We start from the raw sequence: 17,946 nt of genomic DNA on the forward strand, positions 1-17,946 counted from the left end.
AGACCCTCTAGTAGGGTTTAACTCACTTATTTTTAAAGTAGTAAACAGTCATGTCATAAAGAGAGTAGAGGGGAATAAGATGATGACAAAGTCCAAAACCTACAAGTAACCATTATTTATTGCCCACTTAATGTGTGCAGACATGGATATGCATTTAATCTATACTACCTTGACTTTTCACCATAATCTTGTGAGGTTAGCATTACCATTTTCACTTCATAGGCAAAGAAACTATGACTGATCTGGGTGTGGTGGCACACGCCTGTAATACCAGCTACTAGGGAAGCTGAGGCCAGCTTGCCAGCTTAGCACAACCTTGTCTCAAAATAAAATTTTTAAACAGCTCTGGGGAGGAAGCTCAGTGGTAAAGCACTTGCCTAGCATGGTGAGGCCCTGGGTTCACTCACTAGCACTGCAAAATGGGGAGGGGACAAATGGGAAGGAGGGAAAGGAGGGGGGAAGGGAGAAGAAAAGAGAAAAAGAAAAGAAAACAGAACGTGGGTCACACATCTAGCAAGGAGAGGAACCAGGATTCAGATCCAAGTGTGCCTCACTCTAAAGCTCAGTCTCTTCATTGCCACACTATGTATCACTCACTGAAGATGTGCATATATTTTATGTGAAACCAATTTCACAGTACGAGGGAGTACCATAAAACTACAGCCAAAGGTGAACCTAGTCTGTTTATTCTAAAGGATAATGGAGCTAGAGCTTTTGGGGCTGCACACTCCTGGACAAGACTATGACTTGTATAAATCTTTGCTAGGTTTCATTTTGTGTACCAAGGTAAACCACAGTACCTTCACTTATCAAATGTAGCAGCTCTCTCATTTCAGTGTATACCTGGGAAGCCCTACCACAGTCTTACTAGAAACAAAGATTTTTAAAACAAACTGTATTTCCTGTCATAGGAAAGGTGATTCGTTTCTGGGCAGTACTTATTTGAGTCTGATTAAATTGCTGTGATGAACTTCAGAGTTGAGACTGCCCTTGAGCCGAACATCTATCTGATCTTTAATTCTACTATCCACTCATTTCTTTCAGGCTCACAATTCTCTCAGTCCCACTGGAGCAGCCTCATTCAGGTTCTGCATCAATATGTTCAGGGCTGAATTCATTTCTGCAGGGAGTCCAGTACATTTGAACTTTCCAAAATCATTTGGCCCCCATTACTGGTAAGCACTGCTCTTAAATAGGTTGTAACTCCAGCTAATAGGCTCCATAATCATAGCTGAATCGAACAAAGGGGTCCAGGAGAGAGTGCCATCAGTCATTTTTATTCTCATCAAGTAAGCTGAAAAAAGCAGAAACTTTCCGATTTCAGAATCTCATGGTCTCAATTTAAGCTTCGAGGTTTGTTAAAAGATACAGGAAGAGGAAGGAAGAGGCTTGCACAAAGGTGTGCAAAAACCCAAGGCTCATATTAAATACACCATTGAAAGTATAATTTGAGAAGACAGAAAATAACGCAAATTCTAATGAAATAATTTTACCTAAACTGCTGGAAGTTAAGAGTACTTAAGAATCTTTCTTCCAAAGAGGAATCTAATTATTTAACAGTATGGGGTAGAAATGTACAAATGGTGACTTTTATCTATTTATTCATTTATTTTTTTGACAAACTGACATTCTTTACTTGTCTTACTGAGAAGTAATCTGAGTAGTATATATATATATATATATATATATATATATTTTTTTTTTTTTTAATCTATAGTCACGAGTAGGTTGTTTTGTTTTGTTTTTTGGTCTTTTTCAGACAGGGTTTCACTATGCAGTTCAGACTAGCCTTGACCTCATCTTTTAGCCCAGGCTGATCTCAAACTTACAATGATCCTCCTGCCTCAACCTCCTGAGTGCTGGAATCACAGGAATTCATCACCATGCCTGGCTCAATAAACTTATAAACAATAATACCTCTTAGCTGCGTTTCAATAGTTTTATGAAATTCCTGAGATTTCCTACAATGACAATTATATTTTGATATTCAGTTAATGACAAGAATGGGTACAGTTGATATTTAAATACTTAAAAATGAATTCTCATTTTAAAAAATAGTCACCATAAGACACAATAACTCCTGCTATGTACAAGCATTCTCACTGAAGGTTATTTGCTGTACAGGGTAAAAACAAGTTGGTTTAACGTCAAGTAAAGCAATTCTGTGTTTTTGCTTGCGTAAAATGGGATAACATAAAACTACTCACAAATATATGTAATGTACATAGGGGCATGTCCTGTCCAAGAGTAAGTGCACCAGATTAAAGCGAGTCTTGGTTTACAACAGCAATGAGATGTCTCCAAGTGCTTATTATTTCTAATAGTACTGATTGATAAAATAAACAAAGCAGTCATATGAAATCTAAATATTCTCAGTACATTTTTACCTTGATAGTTCTTCTCTTTGACAGATATTTAGATTTCCAGTACAATGTTTGACATGGCTACTTACCTATCTCCCTACCATGTAGTTTGGCTCTGACTTAGAATGTTTGCCTTGCATGCTCTTCCTTTGTAAAGACCTTTTTCTGTTATCTACACCCTCTACTTTTGGAACTTACTGTTTGTATCTTCGTATCACAATAAAAGCTGCCCTATAATACTCCCTATCATATAAAAAACCCCTCATATGCCTCAACCATGGTGTACAAAAGGCATAGAAAGGAACAGTGTAAAGGACCCTTAAGGAAATCACAGTTCTTTAACTGCCACATCACTGAATGCAGTCCCTAGATACTAAGAGTCATGATAAAAATCCAAGAATTTTCTGTCTTTATTGATCCTTTTCAAAGACTTCCCCTGCCCCGCTCCGCAGCATTAATCACTCCCTGACCAGGTTTCTTTGGACAATCCCTCCCTGATCTCCTTTCTACTTAATCTTTTTATTTCACATCTCTGATTGCTCCTCCACACCAACTCCTTCTCTAGAAGAGTAAAGCTCATAAGGTTTGATCTTACTCTTTGACTTTATAATCTCACTCACTCTAAAGCTTTGATTAATAGCTCAACAGAGATAGCCAATTGAGGTCACTGCCCTAGCTTTGTTCTCCTATGTCTGGCAAGCACTTGTCCACTGGAAAATCCATTCAAGGAGCCTTCAAACTTTATACAACACACAGACATCTGAGTATGGCCTACAAGTCTCAGCCAAAGACCTCAGTGTGCTTCTCCAGCATTAATTCCCATGCATAGAGCACACTGCACGCAAACTGAAGAAGGGTTATTCCAAAAGCACCATGACTTCTCCTGCCTTGCTAGCACTGCTGCATCCTCTGGCACACATCTGTGCCTAGTGCATTCCTACATGTCGCTTAAAGGTCAACTAGCAAAGTTCTTTAGTCTCTGATAAACTCTCTTCTTTGAAACTCAAGACTATTATTTGTCTTTTCTTATGAAACTTGTATTATTGTACTCTTCCAAAATAATAAATTTGCAAGTTTTCTTAGTCAATCTGTAGAATAAAGAAATCAGCCATTCAGAGACACACATTTTACTGATTGCTTTGGTCAGGAAGTACTTATAAAACTAGATGAAATAGTCACAAAATTACTGAAAAAGTACAGATCAACATCTAATAGTTGATAAATGTATAAACAAAAATTGGCTATTATCCATACAATGACAATGAAATTCTGCTATATGTTACAATAAAGTATAAAATACAAAAATTACTTAAATGAGATTATAGTTATTCTATGAAATATGAGATGGTTTTACTTTTTCTTAATATTAATATTTTATAGAAACAGCTTTCAATACCTTATAAGCATAATCTTAAAATACTACATGTGAATTTTTGTTAGATTCAGATATATTTGTATCTTTAATCTTTAGCAGCTATCATAGAGCAGGTACACAAGTATCAAAAAGAAAAAAGTGAAGTGAGGCAGGAAAAGATGTAATGTTCAAAAACATGCACAGAGCAAGTGCAAAAACTGACACTGGAGGATATCCATACATTAGCCCCAGAGATGTAAGGAGAAGACAGACAATAAAAGCTCATGTATGTGTATGAGTGTGTTTGTGCCTTGTTGTGGTAAAACATAAAAGTTTTTTTTAAAAAACCACTTCAAAGTATACAGGCACTGGCTTTATGTATATCCATGCTATTATTCAACCATCACTGACATCCTTCAAAGCAATGTTTTTAGCCTACAAAAAGAGTAAATAATGGCATTCTACTGTATGGATATAAGACATGCCTATTCATTCAGTAGCTGACATTTAGTCTGTTTCCACTTTTTGGTTATTATGAATAAGGCTGTTATAAACACTGGTGTACAAGTGTCTTTTCAACTCCCTCCATTCAATTCTGGCTGTATACTCAGAAATATATTATTGACTGGATGATAATGCTATGATTATATATTTACTTACTTATTTAAGGAACCACCATATCATTCTCACAAATATACATTTTGGATTTTGAACTCTTCAGGCCTCTATTATATTACCTATTATATTACCTATGAAGTAGGCCATGGATTAGATCAGTGGTCCCTTTTATCTCTGCTGTTCTGATTAGGAAGCTTAAGAGTTATAAATGTATGGTTGATCTAAAATATGAGAATGTCAACCTATTCTCTCTTCCACAATAACAAAGAAAATCTCAAAAAGATAAAGATTTTGAAGCAAAATAATAGAAATTCTTTTAACGAAAGGAAAGAAAACAAAAAGAAAAAGGTTTAGGGGGAAAAAACAAAGCTAGGCATAGTGACACATACCTCTAATCTCAAGTACTGTGGGAGACTGAAGCAAGATCACAAACTCAAACTCAGCCTGTGTAACTTAATGATTCAGGAAGACTTCTGTCAGAGCGAGACAGAGAGAGGAAAAAAAGAAAGGAAGAGAGAGAGAGAGAGAGAAAGGGAGAAAGGGCTAGGGATATAGTTCAGTGCAAAAGTCATGGTTTCAATCTCCAATACTGCAAATAAAAGCAAAAACAACAACTCAGCCCAGGCACTCTCTGTTTCTTTTAATGTTACAATAAAAAAATCTTAAAAGGAAGTGTTCTTATTTCTGTACATTGCTATATATTTAAGGAGTGACCGAAGACAGTTTCTCTTCACTCACTGTGGCCCAGGCAAGCCAAGTCAAAAGGTTGCACACCCAGAACGCTAGGAGAGGAGGCTGTGAGAGGGACAAGAAGGGTCCTTACTGGGACTTGCCAGGTTCTCCGGGGCCTGCAGTGGAAATTCAAACCGCTTGGAACTGCAGGAGCGAGATCTTTATGTAACAAAGCAATTCAGGGTCCTGAAGAAAGCCGCGCCCCTATTACTCATCCTTTTCCTTTTTAACCTATACTAACATTTTATCCCCTGGTTCCAAAGCTTCCCTAAAATTTTATTAATTCTTATGCAAGTGGAGACACAGACCAACATTTTGAAAATATTCTCACACAAATAGTCTATCAGATGACATAATTTTGAAAACTACCAAGTAGCAGTAAGTTAACCAGTGACTTTACTGGATACTTCTACTTTTCTTTATTTTGTGTTTATTGAACTGTATAGAGTTCATGAGGAAACAGAATTGTAAGGTATAAAATTTAGGTAGAATAATAATGATAATAACAAACAGTAATAAAAGCTAACACAGTATTAATCTTTTGTTTTCTTGTGATGCTCACAATTGAACTCAGGGCCTCGTATGTGGTAGGCAATTACTCTATCACTAGGCTGTATCCTTAGACTTTCTAAAAAAAATTTCATAAAGTTAGCCAAGCTGATCTCAAACTAATGATCATCCTGCCTCAGCTTCCCAAGTAGCTCATATTATGGGCATGAGCTACCATAGTAGCTCCACTAGTGGCCCCAATAGTAACTCTTTAGAAATTTTACTATGGGCCTACATTACAACAAATCAAAATGGAAAAGGTTTAGAATCAATCACACACTCATTATAAGTCAGTCATAAAGATACTCAGAATTCCCTTCTGAGAAAATCAGAAGTCATAGAAAGAACTAAACTCAAGAGAATGAGAGAAAACAGAAAATTTCTCCACACCTCTACCAGCCTTCATAACTTACTTTTTGGAAACATTCTTTTTACCTATGAAAAGTATCCCATTGTCCCTGGAGATCAATATTCCTTAAGAATTCAAGACAAAATGCAGGTGTGGTGGCACATACCTATAAACCCAGCACACTGTGAGGCTAAAGTAGGAGGGTTGCAAAGTTTAAGCCCCGCCTGGACAATTTAGCAAAAACCTATGCAAAATAAAAACTAAAAAGAGTTGAGGGTACAGTTCACTGCAGAGTAAACTAGGTCATCCCCAGAACCATGAGGGTGGGATTCAAGAACAATTGCCATCATTTGCCATCACTGCCACAGCTTCTGTATGGAACTGAAGCCTGTTTTGTCACATCTTAAAGCCATTCAGTTTGTAGAAGATTAAGAAATAAAGAACCAAGAACCCAATACCCCAGTGTAATTTAACTCAATAATTTTTAAACTGTAAGAGACTGATCAGTCGTAGGTTAGTGGTACATAGAAGGAAGATGCAATTTTCAAAAGATGCTGCGAAAAAAGCAATGATGGGACTTCAGAGGCTTGGTATGACACATCCTGCGAGGAACTGTGCATTCCTTCTGATACTTTCATCTGAATGTTTATGGAACAGTCTTTCATCCACATTATTTTGATTAATGTATGAATAAGTTCAAGAATTACAGAAACAGTATCTAAGGTGACTATGCGTTAAATAAATGAAAGGATGACTTCTAATTTATAGACACTATATTTTATGACTAAAATGCTTCCTGTCTCTCTCTTTCTCTATCTCTCTCTTTTTAATTTAATGGCAACATACTTCTCCTGGCTTCAGTTTTGAAGTAATGATATAAAATTGATTTTATCTTTTTCAAGCCTGCCTCTTTCATACATAATATCAAACTTGTCATATCTTAGGAATTATTAAAATAAGACAGAGTCTGCTATTGCTGAGCAGGAAAAACCTCTTTGAGCCAGCATCCTCAGGAGAGACGTAGGCTCAATCTCATTAGTTGGTGCTGAGAGGCGTCCTAGTCTCCAGGTTCAAGGTGATGGAAGATTAGGGCATTGGGCCTTGTCTCATTTTGTATGCAGCACACATCCTTTCCTGCCTGTGAACACGAAATTACATTGAACCTGGGGAGTCTAACTCCATTAATTTTAAATGGAAGATTAATTTAACAATATGCGGCAGATATTTGTTACAGACCTATCATGTAAAAGTGACGGTTAGCAATAAATTGTAGTGACTCACACTGGCCAGTGGCCCTGGCTCAAATAAATCAGGAGGCATTTACACATAATTGCTGTTTTTAAAGACAGGGATATGGGTGATGCGTTTCTTTGATGAAAGACTGTGCAACCCCATTCAAAGAAATAGCAGCTAATATTAAAGCCACATTGCCACTCTGGAAAGAGATGTTTTTGATTAGTATTTCTGGTATAATCATTTAGGAATAACAAATACTGCATTGATGCACCTGCATAATAATACTACAGCAAGAAATTGTCATATTTTTATCCATTTTCTTAAAGTAATTACAATAATAATACTGCTAGAAATAACAATTTGAAAGAGATAAAGGGAAGATGAAAAGGCAGTTAAGTAAAAAGATACTGATGAAAGGACAAGCAATTTTACTGATTTTCTTCAAATAATTAAAATAATATATAAAGAATTGTAAGATGGAGGGCCAAATGGTTTTTTGTTGTTGTTTTAATGTCATTTTATAAAGCTTTCTTGACTTTTTAAAGCAACTTCTCATCTTCTTCAAATGAGGTAAAAGAAGCACACAGAAGGCCTTGAATGTGTAACTGCCTGAGGTGAGTGATGCACAAGAGAGGTCAGGCCATCAGACGCTTGCAGCACTTGTCAGGAGAGGCTGAGCTCCAGAATGGAACCTCCTCTCCAAGCATCCAGCTTGCCAGCACTTGGAGGAAGGATGCTCAAGGACTTTTGTCTTCAGTCAAGCCCAATATGACAGCAGCTTTGCTCCTGCCTCATGTAAAAGATTAAGGTTAAAAAAAGGGCAGGGTAAGGATTCCATGTCTTCCTTCCACACACCCTCTCCATGTCCGCAAGGGAAGGAATTTGGCTCAGAAACCTGCCTCTCAGCAGCGCAGCTCACTCTAGTTAGTGACATGAGAAGTAGGGTGGGACAGTTAGCACCTGAGACAGCACTTGATATGTCCTCTGACTCAAGCCTTCGCCTTTCTTTAAGACACCTTTCCAGAGAGACACTAGACTGTGCTGGCAAATCCGACAGATCGGACCACATCCCTGCTGAAAAACTTTCCAAGGCTGCAGGCTGTCCAACGGGCTAAACGCAAGGTCCTGCGTATCATCAGTAGTCTGCAGGTCAGTCTCCTGACACTTCTGTCATGCTTGTTCTGCCCTGTTGGCACATGAAACCCCCACACCTAAATGTCCAGCTTGTTGGTACCAACACTACCATACCAACTTTTCCATATGTTGTCGCCTCTGCCTTGTATCTTCCTCTCAGCCTTCAAAATCTAACACTAGCACCACACACTCTGAGAAGTGGTCAACAGATGTATTTTTTCTGTTGTTGCTGCTGTTACCTGAGAGGAGGAATCTGCCATGTACATCTTTCCTAAGCAACTTGATGAACCAACACAACAGAGAATTGTATCTGTTAGATTCCTGGCAACTGGGTTACCTTAAAGAAGATATATAACAGAACTTGGCAGGGCAGTTCCCCTAAAGAAGATAGGACAGAAAGGACACACTGATAATATTTTATATCACAGAGATCAATTGTGGTTTTTATTTATAATTTCATACATCACTGCACAGGACTAAAGAGAAAACTATAGCAAACAGGAGGACTTGGCCAGTAAGAAGAATAGATCCATTCAAAGCCAAAAGATCTGGCTTGTAGTTGTAGGGTATGAGAGATGGGAGACCATACAATGGTAATGGCAGCAGAAGCAAAATCAGTAACAACCTACATGTATTAATGTTTATTATGTGACATACAATGTTCTAAGCACTTTACATGTATTAATTCACTTAATCTTCACTGACAATTTTGGTGAGATGGCAGTATTATCATTTTTATCGTGTAGGTAGGAAACTGAGGCACATAGAGATTAACTAACTTGCTCAATGAAGATCATTCAGAAAGCAGGTGACAGAATGGAATTCCAGCCAAGTCAGCTGAGCTGCAGATGCCCAACAATTCCATCAGGAGTCAGTGCATCCTCCTGCGGCCCACCTGTGTGGCAAGGTCTCACTCTTGGAAGGGAAGCTCTGAGTTAGCGTGGAAAAGAAAGCAAGAGCATCAAGGATGGGCCAGCCCCTCAGCATGGCGCCATGTCAGGTGAGGAGTCAGGAGCCTCTTGCATGGGACAAAGCTAATGTTCCTGGACAGTAAGAGAATGAGGTATTTTAGTGTGACACTTTTTTTTTTTTTTTTTTTTTTTGGTACTGGGGATCAAACTCATGACCACACACTTGCCAGGCAGGCGCTTATGATGCTGAGCAAAATCCCTAGCCCTACAATGGGGTATTTTAAAGAAGCTACTCTCCCATATTTTTATATTCAGAGCACTCTTCTATTACATTAAAGGTAAATTTCACTTCATGAGATCTAAAATACATCTTCAAGGAACCAGTTTAAAAGAATAGTCCCATGCAGAAATAATGGCGATAAAAATAACCATAATAACATATTAAGTGCAAAAGTAATTTCTCACACTTCTATTGTACTTTTCTCTAAGAATTTTCAAGTATTAGGAAACATTAATTGAGCATATAGCTTTCCCCAAAGAGGACACTACCATTTTTGTTATTATTTAGATGTAAGGAAGGGGTGGAACTTAAAGTCTCCTCATTGTAGCCTACGCCCAGAAAATTCATCTCCTTTCCCTAGAAATGCAAGGGAAATCATGAGTGAAATAGCACAACTCTTTAATCTAAAACCTTGGCAAACTACTTATATGAAGAAAGTAGATCAGAATTGCATAAGAGAGACTAACAAGCTATTGACGATATACAAGAAAGAGTCACAAGCTATGGGTTAAGTCTTAAGAAAGAGAGATGCGCTGATACTTAAGTATTAACAGTTTCCTTCCTCTCTTCCCTGAACTCCTAACTTAATACAAGGCATGCAGTTTACTATTAAGAAGCACTCAAATGGCATAAAATGTATTGCAAGCACAACAGACAAATAAAACGCTTAAGGAAAAAGAAAAATGCCGATGTCATAGAATGCAAGAGAAGACAGAGGCAGAGTGCAGGAGAGTTGTTTAAAAAGGCAGGATCTTCAGTTTAACACTGTTACCAAGATTGCCAGCAATAGATGCCTCTAACTAGTTCCTTTTTGTGCTTTAATGTTAAATTTCTTATGGGACCACATCACCTAATTAGAGGAATTGATAACTGCACTGTTCCATAATGAGGCCAATACATTTCAAAGTCATTAAAGATAACCAAGGCAATAAGTCTAGGTTTAAGCGGCGTTTCCTCAGATTTCACAGTCTGTATGTTGCAAGTGTAGGGGGAGAAAAAAGCAATCCCTGCCCAGTCAACTGTAAATGCTGGGTTATTGGAATCTTTAAAACAGGCAGCAAGGAGAAAATTACATGGCCAAATCTCCTTTTTCCAGTTAATGAAGAATTAAGACTCCCATTTACCATATTAGAAGGTTCATCAGAGGTTTCAGCTCACCATAGCTGGTGTTTGACAGCAGTGTCAGTTTATCTGAGGCGAAACGCACAAGTGCATGACAGAGGATCATTCATAACTGTCACATCTATTTATCTCTCTCATTGTCACATGGTTAAAGAAATTCAGGCCATGGAGCTGTCTGCCTCTGTCCCCCTCTCAGCCCAGCTCTATCAGAAAGGCTTTCCAAAGCGCATTCATGTCCTATTATCGTGTCAGCACATTGTGACTCTACAGCAAGAGTCAGCATTGCTTCCTGTAATCTCCCCGTCCTGGGGAGAAGATGAAATTTTCCTGGGACTAAAGTCCATGCAGTCTGCATCTGGTGTCAGCATTCGGCAAAACACAGTTCAGAGAAATGAAACTACAGAAAAAAAGATTTTTGAATGTATTATTGTACACTTCAGGAAAATAAAAACACAACACTTAGAGAGTTTATCTCTGACTGGTAATGAGGAAATGCCATTTCCTTGCACTAAACAGTAACAAATGTGAGAGGATTTCACAGTGTAACTTGCTACAGCACACAGATACTTAAACTAAGAGTAAGTGAAGTTGATACCAGGATGTCTGTAAACAAGCAAATGAGATTCTGAGTAGTACAAAAAAAAAGGTGAAATCTGACATGCAAACATTATCAGCAGAGTGACTTATCTGCGCAGAAGGGACTGGCTTAATTATTGTGGTGTCACCAACAATCTGTGCCAGAGCTGGGTGAAGACACATCCTGCCCACACAAGCAGGCCACTCATACTTGGCACCTGTGTCCTGAGGCTCACAGGTCATCGCTGGACATGGAAGGACTTGTGTAGCTCTGCATCTCAGGCTCCTACTCACTCAAAGCACTTAAAAACCACCCAGCATTACTTATGAAATTCACATTTGAAAAGCTCTACTTTGATATTTCTAAAACATATCATGGCACTAATTTCACATAGTTAAAATCTCAGCTTTGCTAAGGTATATCTGCATACCATAAAATTCATCCACATTTTAAGAGTGCAGTTGGGCGAGTTTTATTAAATGGATACAGCTGTACAATCTACTTTTGTAACATTCTATCACCTTCAAAATGTTCCCTCAACCCTATCTGTACTTAGTCCCCTGTGAGTTTTTTCTTTTAATTTTCTTTCTCTGGTGAATTTGTAAGTGAGATAAAGTTCATAAAAAACGCATCATTTTAACCATTTTGCACTATATATTTCACTGTGTTTTTAGTTTTAGTGGTTATGAAACCATTACCACTATCTAAATTCTAGAACATTACCCTAAAATAGAACCTCATACCCATGAAGAAGTCCCTCCTCATATTTTTATCAACCTCAGCAACTGAAAAAAAAATCTACCTACTGTAGATATTTCATATAAATAAAATCATGCAGCATGTGGTCTTTTGCATCTTGTTTTTCATTTAGCAGAGTGTTTTTAAGTGTATACACACTGTAGCTTGTATCGGTACTCCCTTTTACATGGCTGAATGCTACTTTATTATATGGGTAGTCCACATTTTGTTTAACCATTTTTGACCAATGGACATAGGAGGTTTTTCCACTTTCTGGCTGTTATGAATAATTCTATCATGAAGAATCTGTACTAGTTTTACAGAAATGTGTTTTCAATTCTTTGGAGAATATTCCTAGGAGTGAAACTGCTGTGTTGCCTCACACAGTTTTGTAGGTTGTACACTGCACAAGCCAGAGGACACCAATCACACGGTAGACACCAACTGCAGAACTTACCCAGCAGGCCTAGTTGACTTGGGCTTTCCTGAGAAAAAGAAACCTTTATTCTACTTCTTGCAAAAATCAAAGTTAATTGTTTTCAGAGAATTTAAATGGCCTTTGATGGCAATTTTTCCTAAATGAATCACACTTTGGTTATGAAAACCCAGACTTCTCAAGTAGGTGTCAGTGACCAGTCCTACATAAGACCATCACACAACGTTCATAGTCCCAGTGTTCCAGTCACTCAGGGATAAACATTTCTGCTAATTGTCTTCATGCTCCTGCCTTCATTTTCCTCATCAGCCCTCTGACACTGGTTTTACACTTTCTTCTCATAGAAGTCCTACCATAGAAAGAAAAGAAACAAACAGAAGAAAAGAATGGCATCTCATCTGGCTTCTCATTAGGAGAGCTGATCTAAAATGTTCACAGAGGGATTATGTATGCATTCTAGTCCTAATGCTTGACTATATTACTCATTTTATTAAGCAAATAGCTAGTTAGGAAATACTGTAATTCATTACATTAAAAATGACAAAGTGTATACTGCATAAGAAACTTTGCAGACACAGTTGCTCTTATATAGGTGACAAATTTATAAGAACAGCTCACAGCAGGTTGGGCCTGTTGCAGCTGTTGGTAAACTGCCACATAACTTCCTTCCCCATTCTTGGTCACTGTCTGATCTCTTAAGTCTTCAGGAAGCTAATGGTAAAGCAATTCTCAATCTTTGAGCTTTTAGATCTAAAACCTGGAAGTCATCACTGATCTCGAATTAAGATAATAAATGTTATATTAAAAACCTTTAATCTTAAGGAATTCTATGGTCAAGGGAATGTGGAATAAACTGAAGGTGAATGTCTCAAAGGAGAATGTTCTGTATGATTACAGAGGCCATATCCTGTCTGAGCATCACAACAGCCTGATGTTTAACATTGACACTTTTGTAAGTATAGTATGAAACTTAATAGAGACTAAAGTATCAAACCATACCTTCCCCCCACTTCAAAAATTCTGGTGTTTCTTTCATACATGTTATCAGGAATCATGTCACTCCTTGATACTTGATCATTTCTAGCAACCATCATGGTCCACTACAATTGTTAGCTATTCACTGAAAACATGACCTTGTCTCGCCCTGCTCATACCACACTCCATGTATAGATCTTTCTCTTCTTTGGAGGGCATCTGAAATTCATTCCACAGGAAAAAAAAAAAAAAAAAAAACTTTAATGTAAACAAAGAGGTCGAAAAATGAGATAATCTTAATGAAAATATTAAATAACATCACATTTAAGAAGAGAATTACAATGCAAGTTCCCTTGGGCTAGCAGTTTGCTGAAGAACGGAAACCTTTACAAGTAGGCCAGAGAGTCAATAGAAAGAAGCAACATCTCTATGAGGAAATTTTGGTCCCAGTAATTTAAGAGTGTTTCCACTCTTGAATATAATAGAATTGGGGAGAAGACAAAGAAGCATTGCCAATTAGATCAAATCGCTGGTGGAGCAATGCAAGTGAATGTGTCTTTAGTTCTACATAGTTTTGAAAATTTCAAGACAAAAATAAATTGTATGACCACCTAGTAACTTTCACAAGAACTTATAGGAACAAATTGTTTGCCTCAAGCTGGGTGGAATATACATTTAAATTCAAGCTCTTGAAGGAAATTATTAAGGAGAGTCATATTAGCTTTCTCTGAAGCATACTTGTTTTCAGTATTGCCACTGTATAGACCAATTATGATACCTTTCCATGCTGAGAAATGATTGTTCTGCTAACACAGTCCTAGTAAGAATCAAAGCACTACATTTTTAACCTTGGGGGATTTTTGTTATTGTTGCTCCCTTGCCAGCTCCTTCAAATGGAAAACATCTTCCATTAATCTAAATGCAAAATTTGTTTTAGCTTTCCAAAGTTACTTGAAAAATGTTAAGCACAAAGCAATAAAGTTTTTATGCTCTTAAGACCACTAATGCTTTGAGCTTCATATTCGTTTTGAAGAAATGAACATTTTATGGTTCACGGAGGAATAGCTACATGAATAATATCTGAGATTATAATGCATTGAGCAGAAAAAGATTAAGTTTATGTAAACTATTTAATCAGACATGAAATTTTCTCTAGAGGATAAAAATTCTGACCTATTTAAGTTTACTTTAAAAATACCATTATCATGTTTCTACCAAGGGAACCTACCAATTTTCCCATTTATACAACATAAATATTTATTAGAGACAAAACAATGTAAGATGTATTACACTGACCTAAGGATGTTATAATGGATCTATTTATATGAAACAGAGATTAGGTGAAAACTCAAGTTTGCTATTTGGTCCAAATTACTCAGTGAATCTTTAACTAATGAACCTCCATTTTAGATGGTGGCTGCTGATGAAGAGTAGTTTTATAACAACACAGTTGAGTGTATCTTGCTAAACCCCTCTGCTTTCACTGAATCTATTTCCTAAGAGGTTATGTACATGCATAGGGATAATAGCTGCAACTATATATTTATACATACATATATATATATATTGCAACTATATATATATATGTAAATACTGTATATATAGGTGTGTGTGTATATACACACTTCTTTGGAAAATTTTAAACTAAGAGGTTATATACACACATGGGGTAATAGTTGCAACTATACATATATATGTAAATACTATATATATAGAGGTGTGTGAGTGTGTGTGTATGTGTATAGTGTGTGCATAAGTACTTCTTTGGAAATTTTTAAACTTGACAAATATGACAAATGGCCCCTAAGATTATATTTTATTTTCATAATACAAATACCATAGTAGGCCCCAAAAGCCCCATATCCATCTCTCAAACACCCAGAATTCTTCTCATTATAATGTAGAGACCAACAATTTTATTCTACTGTGATAAGTTACCAAAGAGAAAAATTTTTGGTATCATATTGATGTACACATAATACAAAAACATTTAGTTTTAGTTCAACAGATCACTTGTCAAATTTTTAAAATTATTTTTGGTAACATACATCTTGCCAAGAAATTTCAAATATGATAGTTACCCATTTTATTGACTATATATTCATTACATATGCATCAAGAAAGGGGCCGTGGCACATATCTGCAAGCCCAGCATTTGGGGTGGCTGAGGCAGAAAGACTGCGAGTTTGAACTCAAACTGCTGTAGATTTAGTGAAACTCTGACTCAAAAAAAAAAAAATAATAATAATAGGGCTAGGGATGTAGCTCAATGCTAAAGCTTTGGGTTTAATCCTTTGTACCACAAACAAAACCAAACACAACAAAACACACACAAAGAGTTTTTAAAAGCAACCATGAAAATGAATGTACCAGACTGTGTGGATATGTTTTCATTTCTCTTAGGTGAATACTTCGGAATGGAAGCAGCTGCTGTGGTGTAGGGTAAGCATTTGAGAAAATTTATTTAAAAAGGAATGAAAAATACCTTATGAGAAAATGTTATATGTGAGTGCCCCTTCTGACTCAGTTTTTGGTTTGTTTTTTACAATACTGGGGACGGACCCAGGACTTTATGCTGACTACATTCCAGCCCCTCCCAACTTTTTGAGATAAAGTCTTTCTAAGCAGCAAAGTTGTCCAGGAGAAGTGTCAGCCTGAGGTGCTCCTGCATCAGCCTCCCAGTATGCTGAGCTTCCAGGAGGATACCACTGTGTTGGCTTTCCTCACAGTTTTAAGAGTTTCAGTTGTGATCTTGTGAGATCTTCCTTCTCTACATATCCATACTTAGAAGGTATTTCCCTGACCTCACCCAAATTAGGTGGTACCTATTTTCCATAAACAATGAGAGCAAGATACAACGAATCAAAAGCTTTGTGAGATCTAAAAGAAGAGCTGTAAACATTCTGATTCATATTGGAGAAATGTCAACACTTGAGGAAAGGTCCTCTAGAACCTCTTAACACACAGTATTCTCCCCGGGTCACCCTGACAGGAAATGGTCTACAATAAGGAGGTACCAGCTGGGGGAATTGGCATCAGATTTGACTCATTCTGTGAAACAAGTACTATGGGACTAGAATGCACATTAACAATCAAAAAGTCTGACAAAACCACCACTGAGGAAAAACTCCAACTTGGTAAGGAGAGAATGAATAGTGTCTCTCTTCAATAGACTACCAGATCCCTGAAGTGGCAATGAGGTAGGTCAGTGCTATTGACTATCTCTCAGTTCACTTGCACTCTCAGTTCACTCCTGTTTCCTGATGCACTAGAACACAACAGTGATCAAGTTAAGAATTCAATGGGCTTTTATTTTCCCCCTTAAAAAATAAAGTCTGCTGTTGTCCAAGTTTTGGACTTGTGTGTGAAATGAAATAGAAGGTCTTGGAAGAGCCCAGAAAATCTCTCAGAATAAAAGTTATTTGGTACTAGAAGGGAACCTATCTAGCAACTGCAAGTTTCATAATAAGCTCAGAAGTGCTCTGATGTCTTTCATAATATAGGTTGCTTTTACTCTCCACTCAGTGATGACCACACAAGGGAAATGTCTTACTAAGTATTTTGATTGTTTTCCTAAACTAATTGCTTGGAAAACTAAAGAAAGGAACTGGAAGTCAATGTGAGTTCCTTCAAAGCACCTTGTGATATAAGAGAACACTGAACCCACTTGGTCTTCAGAGGTACCTAAGATAGATGTTGTTTTGTACTGTCTTCACTTGGTGGGATAGAGTGGACACTCCTTTATAACTATCTCACCAAACCAGAAAGTGGCTTCACAGATTCCTTAGAAAAGGCTCAGCAATTGACATTGCTATGGTTTGAATGTTCCTCCCAAAATTCAAGCTGAAACTTACTTTCCAGTACACCAGTACTCAAGAGATTGGTTTTATGATAGGTAATCTGAAAAAAAAAAAGAAGTAATTAGGTAATGGGGTTACAGCCCTCATGAGTACATTGAGGCTATCTGAGTCTCTCTCTTGTTCCTCTGCCTTCTGCCACAAGATGATCATCTGCAGATCCTGGTACCATGTTCTTGGATTTCTCAGTCCTCAGGACTTGACTCAAATAAACATCGAATGAAAATTATCCAGTCTGTGGAAGTCTGTTATAGAAGCATAAAGTAGAATAAGAAAATACAAAATGCATTTAAAGATCATAAATTATATCAAGTTAGCAAGGGCCACTCTGTCTTACAGACTCTCCAAAGCTTTCCAGTCAGTCACTCATAAAATCCAGCTTGTGCATTACTTACGACAAAATTTTGGTGACACTCATGGATAAACCATGAGAATTTCTCAGAGCCAAGAACACAAATGCCATTTTAAAAGCATTTTCATACAAGTAAAGGTGGCCACAACATGGTGCAACAGCATAAAAAACATGCTTTACACAAGTTCCAAAGCTGAAACTTTATGAAGGTAGCCCAGTAAATGCTTTGACTCATGTATACCAGAGGGTCCAATGCATTTTTGGGCAAGCTGAAGAACATTCAGTGGGTTAAAAAAGGGATTGACTGAATGGAATTCATCTGTAACTCAAAAATGTGTTTCTCCTCTTCAGCAAAAGCTGAAC

At 37.3% G+C, this 17,946-nt stretch overlaps 1 protein-coding gene and 1 long non-coding RNA gene across 11 annotated transcripts in view; both read right to left on the minus strand.

Annotated features, from left to right (window-relative positions):
* Auts2 (activator of transcription and developmental regulator AUTS2) overlaps positions 1–17,946 on the minus strand; it is a 1,133,580-nt gene that overhangs the window by 453,032 nt on the left and 662,602 nt on the right. The window lies entirely within an intron of this gene.
* Positions 1–17,946, minus strand: part of LOC134472286 (uncharacterized) — a 111,043-nt gene that overhangs the window by 48,907 nt on the left and 44,190 nt on the right. Inside the window, exon 1 of the long non-coding RNA XR_010042141.1 lies at positions 1–17,946. This exon is cut by the window's left edge and continues 45,225 nt beyond it; it is cut by the window's right edge and continues 44,190 nt beyond it. This is a non-coding gene — a long non-coding RNA (uncharacterized LOC134472286).

This window comes from Cavia porcellus, unplaced genomic scaffold, assembly GCF_034190915.1.
Source record: "Cavia porcellus strain 051 isolate PalLab524CR breed Dunkin Hartley unplaced genomic scaffold, mCavPor4.1 scaffold_23, whole genome shotgun sequence".
NCBI lineage: Eukaryota > Metazoa > Chordata > Mammalia > Rodentia > Caviidae > Cavia > Cavia porcellus.